Source organism: Scyliorhinus torazame, chromosome 21 (assembly GCF_047496885.1).
Source record: "Scyliorhinus torazame isolate Kashiwa2021f chromosome 21, sScyTor2.1, whole genome shotgun sequence".
Taxonomy (NCBI): Eukaryota; Metazoa; Chordata; class Chondrichthyes; order Carcharhiniformes; family Scyliorhinidae; genus Scyliorhinus; species Scyliorhinus torazame.
This window is the reverse complement of record NC_092727.1, coordinates 112,810,567-112,825,028: the sequence shown is the minus strand read 5'-3', so window position 1 is coordinate 112,825,028 and position 14,462 is coordinate 112,810,567. Positions and strand designations below refer to the sequence as shown.

The following is a 14,462-nucleotide window of genomic DNA, read 5'->3' as shown; positions in this document are numbered from 1 at the left end:
CACTTATAGAATCCCTACAGTCCAGAAGGAGGCCATTCGGCCCATCGAGTTTGCACCTTCTTCCCACCTCCCGACTTCTGCTCTGTTCACTTTTGGCTCTCGCTCAGGTGGCTGGGCCTCGAACCTCGTTGGCCGCGTGTTCTCCAGGCTGGCTATCTGGTCTGGCCTCTGCTCTCTTTCGTCCTCGCTGCCCTGTCCGGTTGCTGCCAAACCCAGCCCTCTCACTCTCATCTCTACCTGGCGGACCTCTGGCAATGCATGCTCGCACCTTGATATTAGCTCGGTGACTTCACTTTCGCCTCAGGCTGCCCGCTAGACCGAATGCCAGAAACCTGGCTGCTGCTTTGCACCTATACTCAATGAAAGTTCAGAAACTTCGCATCAGTTCAGGAGATCAGTGTCTAAACTGCTCCAAGTCTCCACCACCTCTCAGCATCTGGCAAACTGTTTTCCTGTTCTAAAGGCAATCCACCAATCAGAGCCTGTTGTTCTGCATTGGCTGCTGATTGGTACAGGTACCAGTAAGCTTGTCGAATAGGCACATGGAGATGAAGGGAAAGGGCAGCACTTTTGATTTGAGCTCCAGAAAATTATTTTCACAAAATGGTCAATTTGTAACTAGGGAGACTAAATTTAAGATCTTCACCAAAAGAACAAAGGGCACGGTAGCACAGTGGTAAGCACCGTTGCTTCACAGCTCCAGGGTCCCAGGTTCAATTCCCGGCTTGGATCACTGTTTGTGCGGAGTCTGCACGTTCTCCCAGTGTCTGCGTGGGTTTCCTCCTGTTTCCTCCCACAGTCCAAAGATGTGCAGGTTAGGTGGATTGGTCATGTTAAATTGCCCTTATAGTGTCCAAAAAAAAGGTTAAGTGGGGTTACTGGGTTACGGGGATAGAGTGGAGGTGTGGGCTTAAGTAGGGTGCTCTTCACAAGGGTCGATGCAGACTCGATGGGCCGAATGGCCTCCTTCTGCAATGTAAATTCTATGATGCTATGAAATGTTAAGAACTTGTTTCAATACACTTAAGAGAAATGCTAGGACATGCAAAGTATCAGCAGAAACAATGGTAAATCACTCCACTATTGCAACTGTGCCTACAGCAGCCTAGGCGCTACGCTCTGACAGTCCCTCCCTATATCGCTCCTTCTTTCCCACCTCATTTATGCTCTTAAAATCTCTTTGACTTTTGGTCACTTGGCCTGATAGCTTGCTATATGATTTGGTGTTCAATTTTGTGTGATAACACACGTCGGAAGCCCTTGGGACATTTTACGACATTAAAGGAACTATGATTCTATTGAAATACAATTTGTTGTTAATGGTAGTTTTTAAAAAGGGATATTGATATACATCCAAAACACGATATTTGAAAAAGCTATGCAATGGGATTGCTCATTCAGGGAGTTGGCATAGTTGTGATAGCTCAGGAGGAGGCCATCCAGCCTATCAGATTCTGTGATTCTACATTGGCAAGTATCACTGGGCATGGAAATGTGACAATGGTATTCACTATCCTGAGCTTGAGCTTAATTGTTGAAAAAGGCTTTTCTGGTACAACAAAAATCAGAATTATTTGTGTATTTGGTAATGAGATGGCCCTGCAAACTTATACACAACTCAATGCAAGTCTTTTTACAGATTCATAGAATCCCTACAGTGCTGACCCATCATGCCCGCACCAACCACTCCCCTGCCCTATCCCCGTAACCCGTCAATCCACCTGACCTACACATCTTCAGACAGTGGGAGGAAATCGGAGTACCCGGGGGGAAGCCCCCCACAGACAGAGAATGTGCAAACTCCACACAGACTAGTCACCCAAGGCCGGAATCGAGCCCAGGCCCCTGGCACTGTGAGGCAGCAGTGCCAACCACTGTGCCACCTGGAGCCAGTCACCACTGGGCAGAGTCAAGAATCTTCTCATTGGAGATTCTGTTTTCTCGCAGTTTCCTTGTATTGTACCTGATCATCGAAAATTACAGTAGGGCTTTCCATGGTACAATGAGCTTGCACAATTAGTAAGTAAGCCATCTAGATCAGGAAAGTCCCAAGCTTTTCTTCAAGTCTGCGCAGTCTTGGCTAACCTCAGCCAGGCCAGCAATTCAATCAGCCTCAGCACTCATTTTGGAGGGAAAAGTTCCTCACCCAAGTAGCTATTACTCATGCCTGACCTGAGACATTGGGGATAATTTTGATTGCTCAATCGTGTAAAATGGACGATTGAGAGTTGGCAGTCCTTTTTAGGTCTCTTCCAAATTTTGGACCACCAAACACAGTGCAGAATGGGGTTCAATCTCATGTCCCTCCTGATTAAGGGAACTTGAGCAAACCTATACATAAATAGGTGGTTCATACCAAGCACCAACATAAATTTGAAACTCTCACTCAGGTGCCTACATCTGGCACCTAACGTCCCAAGTTCAGCATTGTGTGTACTGCCACCCAAGTAATAGTCTCATTCTAAACTCACGAACCTCAGGGGAAATATTGCGCCTCATCTGGGTCTTAAATGGGAAACACTTTTAATTAAAACCCGTGACCCCTAGTTTTAGATTCTCCTACAAGAGGTGCGGCCGCATTTGGAGTATTGCGTGCAATTCTGGTCGCCGCATTATAGGAAGGATGTGGAAGCATTGGAAAGGGTGCAGAGGAGATTTACCAGAATGTTGCCTGGTATGGAGGGAAGATCTTATGAGGAAAGGCTGAGGGACTTGAGGCTGTTTTCGTTAGAGAGAAGAAGGTTAAGAGGTGACTTAATTGAGGCATACAAGATGATCAGAACATTAGATAGGGTGGACAGTGAGAGCCTTTTTCCTCGGATGGTGATGTCTAGCACGAGGGGACATAACTTTAAATTGAGGAGAGATAGATATAGGACAGATGTCAGAGGTAGGTTCTTTACTCAGAGAGTAGTAAGGGCGTGGAATGCCCTGCCTGCAACAGTAGTGGACTCACCAACACTAAGAGCATTCAATTGGTCATTGGATAGACATATGGATGATAAGGGAATAGTGTAGGTGGGCTTTAGAGTGGTTTCACAGGTCGGCGCAACACCAAGGGCCGAAGGGCCTGTACTGCGCTGTAATGTTCTATGTTACATCCTTTCCACATCCACCCTGTCAAGACCCTTCAGGATTTTATATGTTTCAATCAAGTCGCCTCTTACTCCCATTCCAGGTATTAGTCTGGCAAACCTTCTCTGAACTGCTTCCAACTCATTTGCATCCTTCCTTAAATAGGGAGACAAATACTGTGCACAGTACTGCAGAGGTGGTCTCACCCAGGCCCTATATAACTGAAACATAACCCCCCCCCCCACCCTACTTTTGTATTCAAATCCCCTCACAACAAATGATAATATTCTTATAACTATGTCTTTCTGTACCTGCATCCTAATCCTCTGGTGATTGTCAAGGATTTATCTTTAGTTCCCTTCCAGTTCTCATCTGAATGCTGCCATTAGCACTTGCGACATCATCCGAAATAGTGCATCAGTTTCCACATGTACTTCAATAAAACCCAGCTCTACCTCACTGCCCTCTGGCTCCCACCACCTCTATAAAACAGCATTTAGCTTGTCCAGCATCCATTATTGGACAAGTAGAAATTTCCTCCAGCGTAATATCGGCAAAACTGAAGCCATCATCTTCGGTCCTCCCTGAACCACCAGTTCCATCCCTTTTCCTGGCAGCGGCCTGATGTTGAATCAGATGCTTCACAACCTTGCTGTTCAATGTGACCCCGAGATGAGCTTCCATTGGCATATCTGCTCCAAAATAAGGATCACCTACTTCCACCTTCCAGACTTTGCCAGCCTCTGGCTGCCTCAACTTATTTGCTGCTGAAATCCTCATCCATGTCTTTGTTACCTATAACCTTGCCTGTCCTAATGGTGTGCCTCCTGTTGCAATATGTATTTAAAGGGATAGCAGTATGCCATAATGAGAAAAGAAGTGCATCATGTAATCCAACCGCTGTTTCACTTTAGTCTGGGAGTAGAACACAGCAGATGTGGCCCTGCTGCAGATGTTAAGATTTATATCCATGTATAGGGTGTCCTTATGTGTTTAGTTCAAATAAATGAACCCATAATGTTGTCCAAATCCCTCACGAGTGATTGGTGTCTCTATGTCATTATAAAAACAGAACATGATGTTCAGCAGGGGGTCAAGCAGCACAGCAGGGAGATTAAGTACATGTATGATATGGTGAACAGCCTTAGATCATGCTACATGGCAAGAGATGACCCTTGACGTTTTGGCCAGGCCTCACCAAGTTCGCAGCGCAGTGGTGACACAGGAAATAATAATAATAATAATAATAAAAAATCTTTATTAGTGTCACACGTAGGCTTACATTAACACTGCAATGAAGTTACTGTGGAAAATTCCCTAGTCATCACATTCCAGCTCCTGTTCAAGTACACTGAAGGAGAATTCAGAATGTTCAATTCACCTAACAAGCGTGTCTTTCGGGACTTGTGGAGGGAAACCGGAGCACCCGGAGGAAGCCCACGTAGACGTGGGAAGAATGTGCAGACTACGTAGACAGTGACCCAAGCCGGGAATCAAACCCGGGTCCCTGGTGCTGTGAAGCAACAGTACTAGCCATTGTGTTACCGTGCTGCCCATTGTAGGCACAGGCCAGGATGATGCACAAGTAGAAAGATCTGGTAAAGGGGTGGCACATTGACATTTTTTTTTAAAGGATTGGGTAGTCAAAATTTATTTTATACAAAGGAGCTGGTAAACAGATGGATTCCTCACGGTGAGATTGCACTGCATATCTCCTCAGTTCAGTGAGTGGGACAGAGCATGTAGTTATCTCTGCTGAGGGAGGCACGTGATCAAGGTGTGGACCAGATCGATAAGAGACCAAGGGAGAGCCAAACAAAAAAGCCATAAAGCCAAACAAAAAATGGCCAGGGAGATTGGAATAATTTTTTAGAAATTATTTTTTTTTCCCCAATTAAGGGGTAATTCAGTGTGGCCAATCCACCTACCCTGCATACCTTTGGGTTGTCCCATGCAGACACGGGGAGATGTGCAAACTCCACACCAGGGCCATGATCCGAACCCGGGTCTTCAGCGCCGTAGGCAGCAGTGTTAACCACTGTGCTGCTCCGGAGATTGCAATTATAAGGGGTGATTTCAGGAGCTACTCAGCAATAAATTGAATAAAAACAGGAGGAAGGTAAAAACGGATACTGTTAAAATGATCACAGAATTTCCCACTTAAATTGAGATGCTATCCTGCTATCCAAATTCAAACTTTGAAATAACATAGAGCTGTTTTTTTTGATTCATTTCCCCGGGTGGAACAAACCATTATAAGGGGACATAAATTTAAGGTGAATGGTGGAAGATATAGGGGGGGATGTTAGAGGTAGGTTCTTTACCCAGAGAGTAGTGGGGGCATGGAATGCACTGCCTGTGGAAGTAGTTGAGTCGGAAACATTAGGGACCTTCAAGCGGCTATTGGATAGGTACATGGATTACGGTAGAATGATGGGGTGTAGATTAATTTGTTCTTAATCTAGGACAAAAGTTCGGCACAACATCGTGGGCCGATGTTCTATGTGTCTGAACCAGACAAGCAAACTGTACAAAATTGCCTAACAAGTGGGAGTGACGGTCTACATCAGCTGAACATGACAGGATTAACAGAGAGCAAATAAAGGATGCCCAGAATGTATGGACTATATTGGACGATCGCTTCAGAATCAGGTTAAATTTCTGCATTCCTCAACTACAGTTCATGTAATTACAACAACAGCCGACAAAATCCATAGACCACTTCATCACCTGATGTAGAGGAAAGAGTACACTGTAATTTTTCAAACACAAGAGCTAGTAGACAGAATTGTTGAATTGATGATCGCATGTACTCTCATGAAACTGGTCCAGAAAACCTGCTGGACAAGCCCAAAACAAAGAACTACACAAGAATGGACGCAAGTAGAAAGCAATCCTCTCAGGTCAATGAAGCTTACAAGTCTCCAGTACAATCCCAATGATTGTCACGCTCACAAACCTAGCAAGACATGTGGAATGTGTGGCCTTCTGCAAACACCAAGGAAATGCCCAGATTTCCAGCAATTCTACAAAGCATGTGGCAGAAATATATAATCTTTATTATTGTCACAAGTAGGCTTACATTAACACCGCAATGAAGTCACTCCGAAAATCCCCTAGTCGCCACACTCCGGTGCCTGTTCGGGTACACAGAGGGAGAATTCAGAATGTCCAATTCACTTAACAAGCAGGTCTTTCGGACTTGTGGGAGGAAACCCATGCAGACACAGGGAGAACGTGCAGACTCCGCACAGACAGACAGTGACGCAAGCAGGAATCGAACCCTGGCGCTGTGAAGCAACAGTGCTACCGTGAAAAGGCCATTGGCAGCAGCAGTGCACAAAAGTAAAGGCTGACGTAGCTACAAAGGGCCGTGCACGGATCCAAACAGACCATGCACAATGGGTACCTTCAAGCAATACAAATGATAATCCAGTATCCCATCAGAAGTACATCCATGAGGTGATTGACAAACCAAAATATGAACATTGAGACAATGAGTGAGTACAGGTTTCACACTGTCAAACTTGTGGGAAACAAACACTGTCACACCATCCAAGGTATTTGCCCAAGAATCAAATTGTTGGCTTTCGGTTATTGACGAAAATTGACACAGGGGCAAGTTTTCACATCCTACTCCTGTGAATTCGAAAAGGCATATATCCACAGACATGGAAGGCCATGGCGTAACATACTACTGTGCTACTTCAGCATACAAAGGTTCATTAATTCCATGTACAGGATCCATAGTCCTGGAGTGCAAGTGTAATCAATCTTCCTGGGTGCCACAGATGCTCCACACTGTGGAGACTAAAGGCCCAGTGCTCGCAGGTACACCAGCTTGCTGTCATCTCACACTAGTGAAAATCCACGGCATCAGTCAGCCCTCTTATGACACACCAATCTCTCAGAAACTATTCACATCAACTCAGTTCACAGCCTAACATTGAAATATCCAGAACATTTAATCAAAATTGGCAATTTCAAGGAAGCTACAACATTACACTTGCAAGAGAATGCAAACTTGTCAATTAAATTGAAGGCTGAACTAGACTAAATGGAGAAAGATGGAATCATTAGAAGGGTACAGAGCGCACCAACTGGTGCAGCTCAATTCTAGGTGTCATGAAAGGAGGCAATGTCATTGAATGCATACCTTGATCGACAATGTTTAAACACAGCTTTGAATTGTTGTTCTTTCAAAATATCCACATTAAAACAGTTAAATCTGAGATTTCCAGTGCAAGATTTTTTTCAAAGCTAGATGCCAATTATGGCTACTGGTCAGTACATCTTGCAGAGGAATCCCAGAGTTCACTACATTTCATACCCAGATACAGTTTTTAACAACTTCCTTTTGGGTTGTTAGTCAGGATCTTTTTCAAGCTCACATGGAACACATTACACGCGCTGTGCCAGGATGCATCTGTTTCACCGAGGACAGTGCTGTTTTGGGTAGAACATAGCAAGAACATGACCATAATCTGCACTTACTGATGAGAGCAACACGTAATGAAGGAGTGGTGTTCAACAGTCTGAAATGTGCTATCAAGATGCAGCAGATCAATTTATTTGGTTATATTTATTCCACTGCTGCCATATATTGCAATCCAAGAAAAAGAGGATATCAATATCAAAGCCACATCAACTCAAGATAAAGGACAATAGATTGCTTTAACTTCCTGTCTCGATACATTCTCAATTCTCAAAAGGTCATCTTTTCTAAGGGAATTACTGAGATGGGATGTGGCACGAAAACAACCAATACCTCTTCAAAGCACTGAAACATTACAATTTTATACTCCTCGGGAGACAACAAACATAGAAATAAATACCTCGAAGAAAGGTCTGGGAGCACGCCTACTACAAAAAAAAAGGCAAATCTTTGCTTCAAAATTTCTTGTCTAAATGCAATCCAACATCGAGTGGGAAACTTCAGCTTCAGTGCTTGTAATCATGCATTTTCATGCCTAACTATTTTGCAAAAGATTTCTGGTAGACTAGGCCACTGGAGATTATTTGGTGAAAACCATTGACCAGTACACCACCAAGATTACCATGTTTCTTGTTAAATGATTCAAGGTTATGACTGAGATTAGGTATATGCCAAATGACTAAATAGTCACATCGATACACTTAGCAGATTGCTGAACTCAGCGAAAACAAAATAAATATCCTGGGATCTACAAGTTGACTTAAATTGACGTTGAAATTGAAGATAATAATAATCACTTATTGTCAAAATTAGGCTTATGTTCTTCACATTGATGTGGTACATTTTGCACAACACCAATGCCAGCAGCTCCAAGATGAAACTGCAAAGAATTCTACACTACAGAGGCATGGCAAAAACATAATTGAAGGGGGGGGCTGAGTTAATTTAGCATGTCCATGAACACATGAAGCCATTTTGGCCTTACCAGGCTGAGCTAGGTACTTCCCAGGAGGCAATTTTAAAGGCAGGCAGGTCATCATGCTGGAATCTTTGCGATCCAATATTCTTCAATGGCTTCATCGCTCACACATGAGAATAGATCAGACCAGAAGACTCACAAAAGAGACAGTCTAACGGCTGAGTATGAACAATGACACTGAAGTTGATGTCAAGAAGTGAGGCATGAAGCACAAAGAACCACTGATTCTACACGAGGTTCCTACCCACCCTTGGTCCCAAATCACATCCGATCACTTCCATGTCCATTCAACTGACTTCATCATCAATTAGTATCCCATTGTTCAACAATGACATAATATGTCAAGCACAACTGTCGCAAAGTGCAATTTTAAATTTATATGGCATGCTTCGAGAGATCATTACTGATAACGGTCAGCAATTTATTGGTAAACCTTTTCAGATTGGAGAGAGAAGTGGACTATCAATCACACTGCTATTCCTCAATAACCTAGATCTAATGGCCTAGCTGAATGCATGATTCGCAAGGCAAAATCCCTAATTCTCAAACATAGACAGACCAAGCAAGATCTACACATTGCAATGTTACATCTGAGAGCAACACCTTTATGTGCAACTAAAGTAAAGTCGCCATAGTCCAAGATAACCATAGGCTGCTTTCCCCTTTGAGGGAGGGAGCTGACAGGTGGTGGTTTAACCCGTGGATCACCACACCTCATGTGAGGGGCAAGGTTGAGAAGGCAGGGACTTCATGAATAACCTCAGTCGGTACAGGAATTGAACCCGCGCTGCTGGCCTCAGTCTGCATCACTGTTCAACTGCTGGCATCATTGGCACAACAATATTTGTCAGACCACTGCAAACCAATTTATTTACTCTTACCCATTCTACACTCTCAGAAACCAGAGAGCAACTTTTAAAATGGCAAGAGAAGATGACTAATATGCACAATGTGCAGAATTGCTAGGTTTGCAGTTGGGAAACCAAATTTACATCCAGGATCCCCCAAAATGTACATGGTAATCAGCCAAAGTGACAGGGATTTGTTTGGAAGCAAGCTCCTACAAAGTCATTACATGAAGGCACAACAGTGAGGTGTAACAGAGGAAAAATCAGGTCCACTCCAGCTCCTCAAGCTCAGTACAGTCCTATTGCTTCAAGGACAAAATCCAAGAATATCAATCCCACAGATCACTGTCCGCAATTAAAGAAACCTCCAGACAAGTTAATCCTAACAGTATCTGGGCGTACCAGCAGATTACCTCACTGCTTTAATGACTCATAGATTCATCAGTTCTATATACTTATGCAACGGTAACTAAACATGAACATGTATTTTAAATAGTTCAACATCTTTGGGGGAGGGGGAAATGTGTCTTTAAAAAGAAAGGGTGATGTTGCAATATGCCTTTAATGGATAGCAGCATGCCATCAATAGAAAGGAAATGTGTCAAGTGAACCAGCTTCAGTTTTACTTCAGCCTGCGAGCAAGACACAGCTCTGCTTCTGATGTCTTCAAGCTTGCTATCCATGTATACATGTCCTTCTGTGCCCAGTATAAATAAATGAACATTTACTTAATCCCTTGAGCGATTGGTGCCTTTATATCATTATAAAAATATGGCACCTCCTATTTTCCATAAACTTAAGAGCTGTGTTAACCGAACTGGTACCAAGTCCCATTCATTCATCACCCCTTTGCTCACTGACCTACCTCTGGTTCCTGTTCAAGCAACGCCTCAATTTTAAGATTTGCAATCTAGTTTCCAAATCTCTCCATCTTCTCATTTACAAATCCCTCCACGTTCTCATTCCAGCCGACCTCTGACCTCCTGCAGCCCCTGAGATCTCTGTGCTCCTCCAATTCTGCCCTCTTGCACAAACCCTCTTTCATTCCCCTATTGGTGGCCTAGTTTGAGCCCTGAACCCTTGAATACCCTCCCTAAAACTTTCACTCTCAATTTCTGTCTCCCTTGAACCCACCTATTTAGCTACCTGTCCTACTGCTCATACGAGAAAAAGTACTGCACAAACTGTTGGGATTGAAGGCAGACAGGTCCCAGGGCCTGATGGCCTACTTCCTAGAGTCGTAAAGGAAGAGGCAGCTAGAGAGTGGATCCATTGGTTATAATATTCCAAAGTTCCCTGGATGCAGGAAAGGTTCCAGTGGATTGGGAAAATGCCAATTTAACGCCCTTATTCAAAAAGGGAGGCAGAAAGTAGGAAACTATAGACCTGTTAGTATAACATCTGTCTAAAAGCAAATTACTGCAGATGCTGGAATCTAAAGGGTCATCTAGACTCAAAACATTAGCTCTTTTCTCTCCCTACAGATGCTGCCAGACCTGCTGAGACTTTCCAGCATTTTCTCTTTGAGTATAACATCTGTCGTTTGGAAATTGTTAGAATCCTTAATGAAGTAATAACAGGACATTCGGAAAATCAAAACACAATCCATCAGAGTCAGCATGGTTTTATGAAGGGTAAATCGCGTAATTTGCCAGGGTTCTTCGAAGATGTAACAAGCCCAAGTGGATAATTGGGATCCTGTAGATGCAGTATATCTAGACTTTCAGAAGGCATTTGATAAGGTGCCGTACAAATCTTAATACACAAAATAAGATCACATGGGGTTTGAGGCAATTTATTAGCTTGGATAGAGGACTGGCTAACTGACAGAAGGCAGGGAATCGGGATAAATGGGTCTTTTTCTGGTTGGCAAAATGCCACAGGGCTCAGTCCTCAGGCCCCAACTATTTACAATATATATTTTTAAAAATAAATTTAGAGAACCCAATTATTTTTTCCAATGAAGGGGCAATTTAGCATGGCCAATCCACCTACCCTGCACAGATTAGGGTTGTGGGAGTGAAACCAATGCAGGCACGGGGAGAATGTGCAAACTCCACACGGACAGTGACTCAGGGCCGGTATTGAACCCGGGTCCTCAGCGCAGTAGGCAACAGAGCTAACCACTGCGCCACCCAAACAATATATATTAATGACATGGATGCAGGAACAGAAGGTACTACAGCCAAATTTGCAGAGGACACTAAAATAGGTGGGATCTTAAGTTGCAATAAATAAATAAGAAATTCACAAATAGATTGGAATAGGTTAGGCGAGTGGGCCAAAATTTAGCAAATGGAGTTTAAAATGGATAAATGTGAGGTTATCCATTTTGGTCAGAAAAAAGTAAAGGCAAATTATCTAAATGCAGAGAAACTTCAGAATGCTTTGGTGCAGAGGGATCTGGGTGTCCATGTGCATGAATCGCACTGTCCCTACTCTGCTCTGAGGTCCCCACCTGCTTCAAGAAGACCACCATCATACCTGTGCCAAAGAAGAACAAGGCAACGTGCCTCAATGACTACCTTCCAGTGGCCCTGACTTCAGTCATAATGATGTGCTTCGAGAGGATGGTCATGAAGCGCATCACCTCCATACTCCCAGAACACCCTGATCCACTGCAATTCGCATACCGCCGCAACCGGCCCACAGCAGACGCCATCTCCCTGACCCTACACTCATTCCTAGAGCATCTCGACAACAAGGATTCATACATCAGACTCCTATTTGTTGACTACAGCTCTGCCTTCAACACCATAATCCCAGCCAAGCTCATATCAAAGCTCCAAAACCTAGTACTTGGCTCCTCACTCTGCAACTGGATCCACGACTTTCTAACCCACAGGCCACAATCAGTAAGAATTAACAACACCTCCTCCACAATAGTCCTCAATACTGGGGCCCTGCAAGTCTGCGTACTTAGCCCCCTACTATACTCCCTGTACACACACGACTGCGTGGCAAGATTTGGTTCCAACTCCATCTACAAGTTTGCTGGCGATACGACCATAGTGGTCTGGATCTCGAATAACGATGAGTCAGAATACAGGAGGGAGATTGAGAACCTAGTGAAGTGTTGCAGCGACAACAATCTATCCCTCAATGCCAGCAAAACTAAAGAGTTGGGCATTGACTTCAGAAAGCAAAGTACTGTACACACCCGTCAGCATCAACGGGGCCAAGGTGGAGACGGTTAGCAGTTTCAAATTCCTAGGGGCGCACATCTCCAAAAATCTGTCCTGGTCCACCCACGTCGATGCTACCAAGAAAGCCCAATAGCGTCTATACTTCCTCCGTAAACTCTAAGGAAATTCGGCATGTTCACATTAACTCTTACCAACTTTTACAGATGCACCATAGAAAGCATCCTATCTGGCTGCATCACAGCCTGATTTGGCAACTGCTCGGCCCAAGACCACAAGAAATTTCAGAGTCATGAACACAGCCCAGTCCATCACACAAACCTGCCTCCCATCCATTGACTCCAGCTACACCTCCCACTGCCTGGGAAAAATGAGCAGCATAATCAAAGACCCCTCCCACCCGGTTTACTCACTCTTCCAACTTCTTCCATCAGGCAGGCGATACATAAGTCCGAGAACACGCACGAACAGATTCAAAAAGAGCTTCTTCCCTGCTGTTACCAGGCTCCTAAATGACCCTCTTATGGACTGACCTCATTAACACTACACCCCGTATGCTTCACCCGATGCCGGTGTTATGTAGTTACATTGTGATGCACGATCAATGACCACTAAAGCGAGGTTATAGTCCAACTGAAGGCTTTAATAAGCTAAATGTTTCCCCCAGCAGCTCAGGTACAGAAAGAAGGAAGCTGGGGCGGCACGGGCTCTTATACCCCGCCTTGCAGGGCGGAGCTACCATACAGCTTGACCAATAGGAAACATACAATATCTACCAATGGTGTTCCAGCATTATCAGGTACCGTAATATCTCTACACAGACTACCACACATAGGGCAACACAAGATGCACAATTATGTATTTTCTTTTATTTCCTTTTCTTTTCATGTAATGATCTGTTGAGCTGCTCGCAGAAAAATACTTTTCACTGTACCTTGGTACACGTGACAATAAACAAAATCCAATTTAGAACACTAGTATGCAGGAACATCAGGTAATAAGGCAGGCAACTGGAATTTTAGCATTTATGGCAAAAGGAATTGAGTATAAATGTAGGAAAGTATTGTTGCAACTGTACAAGGCATTGGTGAGACCGCACCTGGAGTATTGTGTAGTTTTGGTCCTCTTCTTTGAGGAGGGATGTTGTTGCATTTGGAGGCAGTTCAGATGAGGTTCACTGGATTGATTCCAGAGATGAGGAGTTTCTCTTATGAAGAGAGATTGAGCAGATAGGCCTATACTCTCTGAAGTGTAGAAGAATGAGAGATCTAATTGAGGTATATAAGATGATAAAAGGGAATTGACAAAGGAAAGGTAGAGAGCAGATGCTCAATCATAGAATCCCTACAGTGCAGAAGTAGGCCATTTGACCCATAGAGTCTGCACCGACACTCCAAAAGAGCACCCTACCTAGGACCTATCCCCATAACCTCACCTAATGTTTGGACACCAAGGGGAATTTATCACGGCCAATCCATCTAATCTGCACAACTTTGGACTGTGGGAGAAAACTAGAGCTCTCGCAGGAAACGTCTTGCGGGGCAATCTAGAACAAGAGGTCATGGATTTAGGATAAGGGGTAGCAGATTTAAAACCCAGACGAGTAGAAATTACTTCTCTCAAGTGGTCGCGAATCCACCAGAGTGCGGTGGATGCCTGGACATGAGAAAATGTGAGGGGGATAGACAGATTTTTAAAATCAGTAGTGGGCTGAAGGGTTACTGAGAACGGGCAGGAAAGTGGGAATCGAGGCCCAGATGAGGTCACTGACTGGAGGGAGCGGGCTGGGGGGGCCGAATTCCTGACTCCAGCTCATGTTCTTAAAAAAGTACAAGCATCAAACTTTGCTTGATCGCAGCCTGGGATGTGTTACTGCAGGAGAAGCGGCTACATTGTTGCAAGCTGTAGCTGTTGAACGAAATGAAACCAATGTGTAAACTTGGAACAGGGAAACAAATGGGCGGCTACTGGGGAGGGGAGGG

At 44.1% G+C, this 14,462-nt stretch overlaps 1 protein-coding gene across 1 annotated transcript in view; it reads right to left on the bottom strand.

Moving 5' to 3' along the window:
- The window catches only part of LOC140398513 (ceramide synthase 6-like), a 53,614-nt gene that overhangs the window by 38,156 nt on the left and 996 nt on the right, over positions 1-14,462 (bottom strand).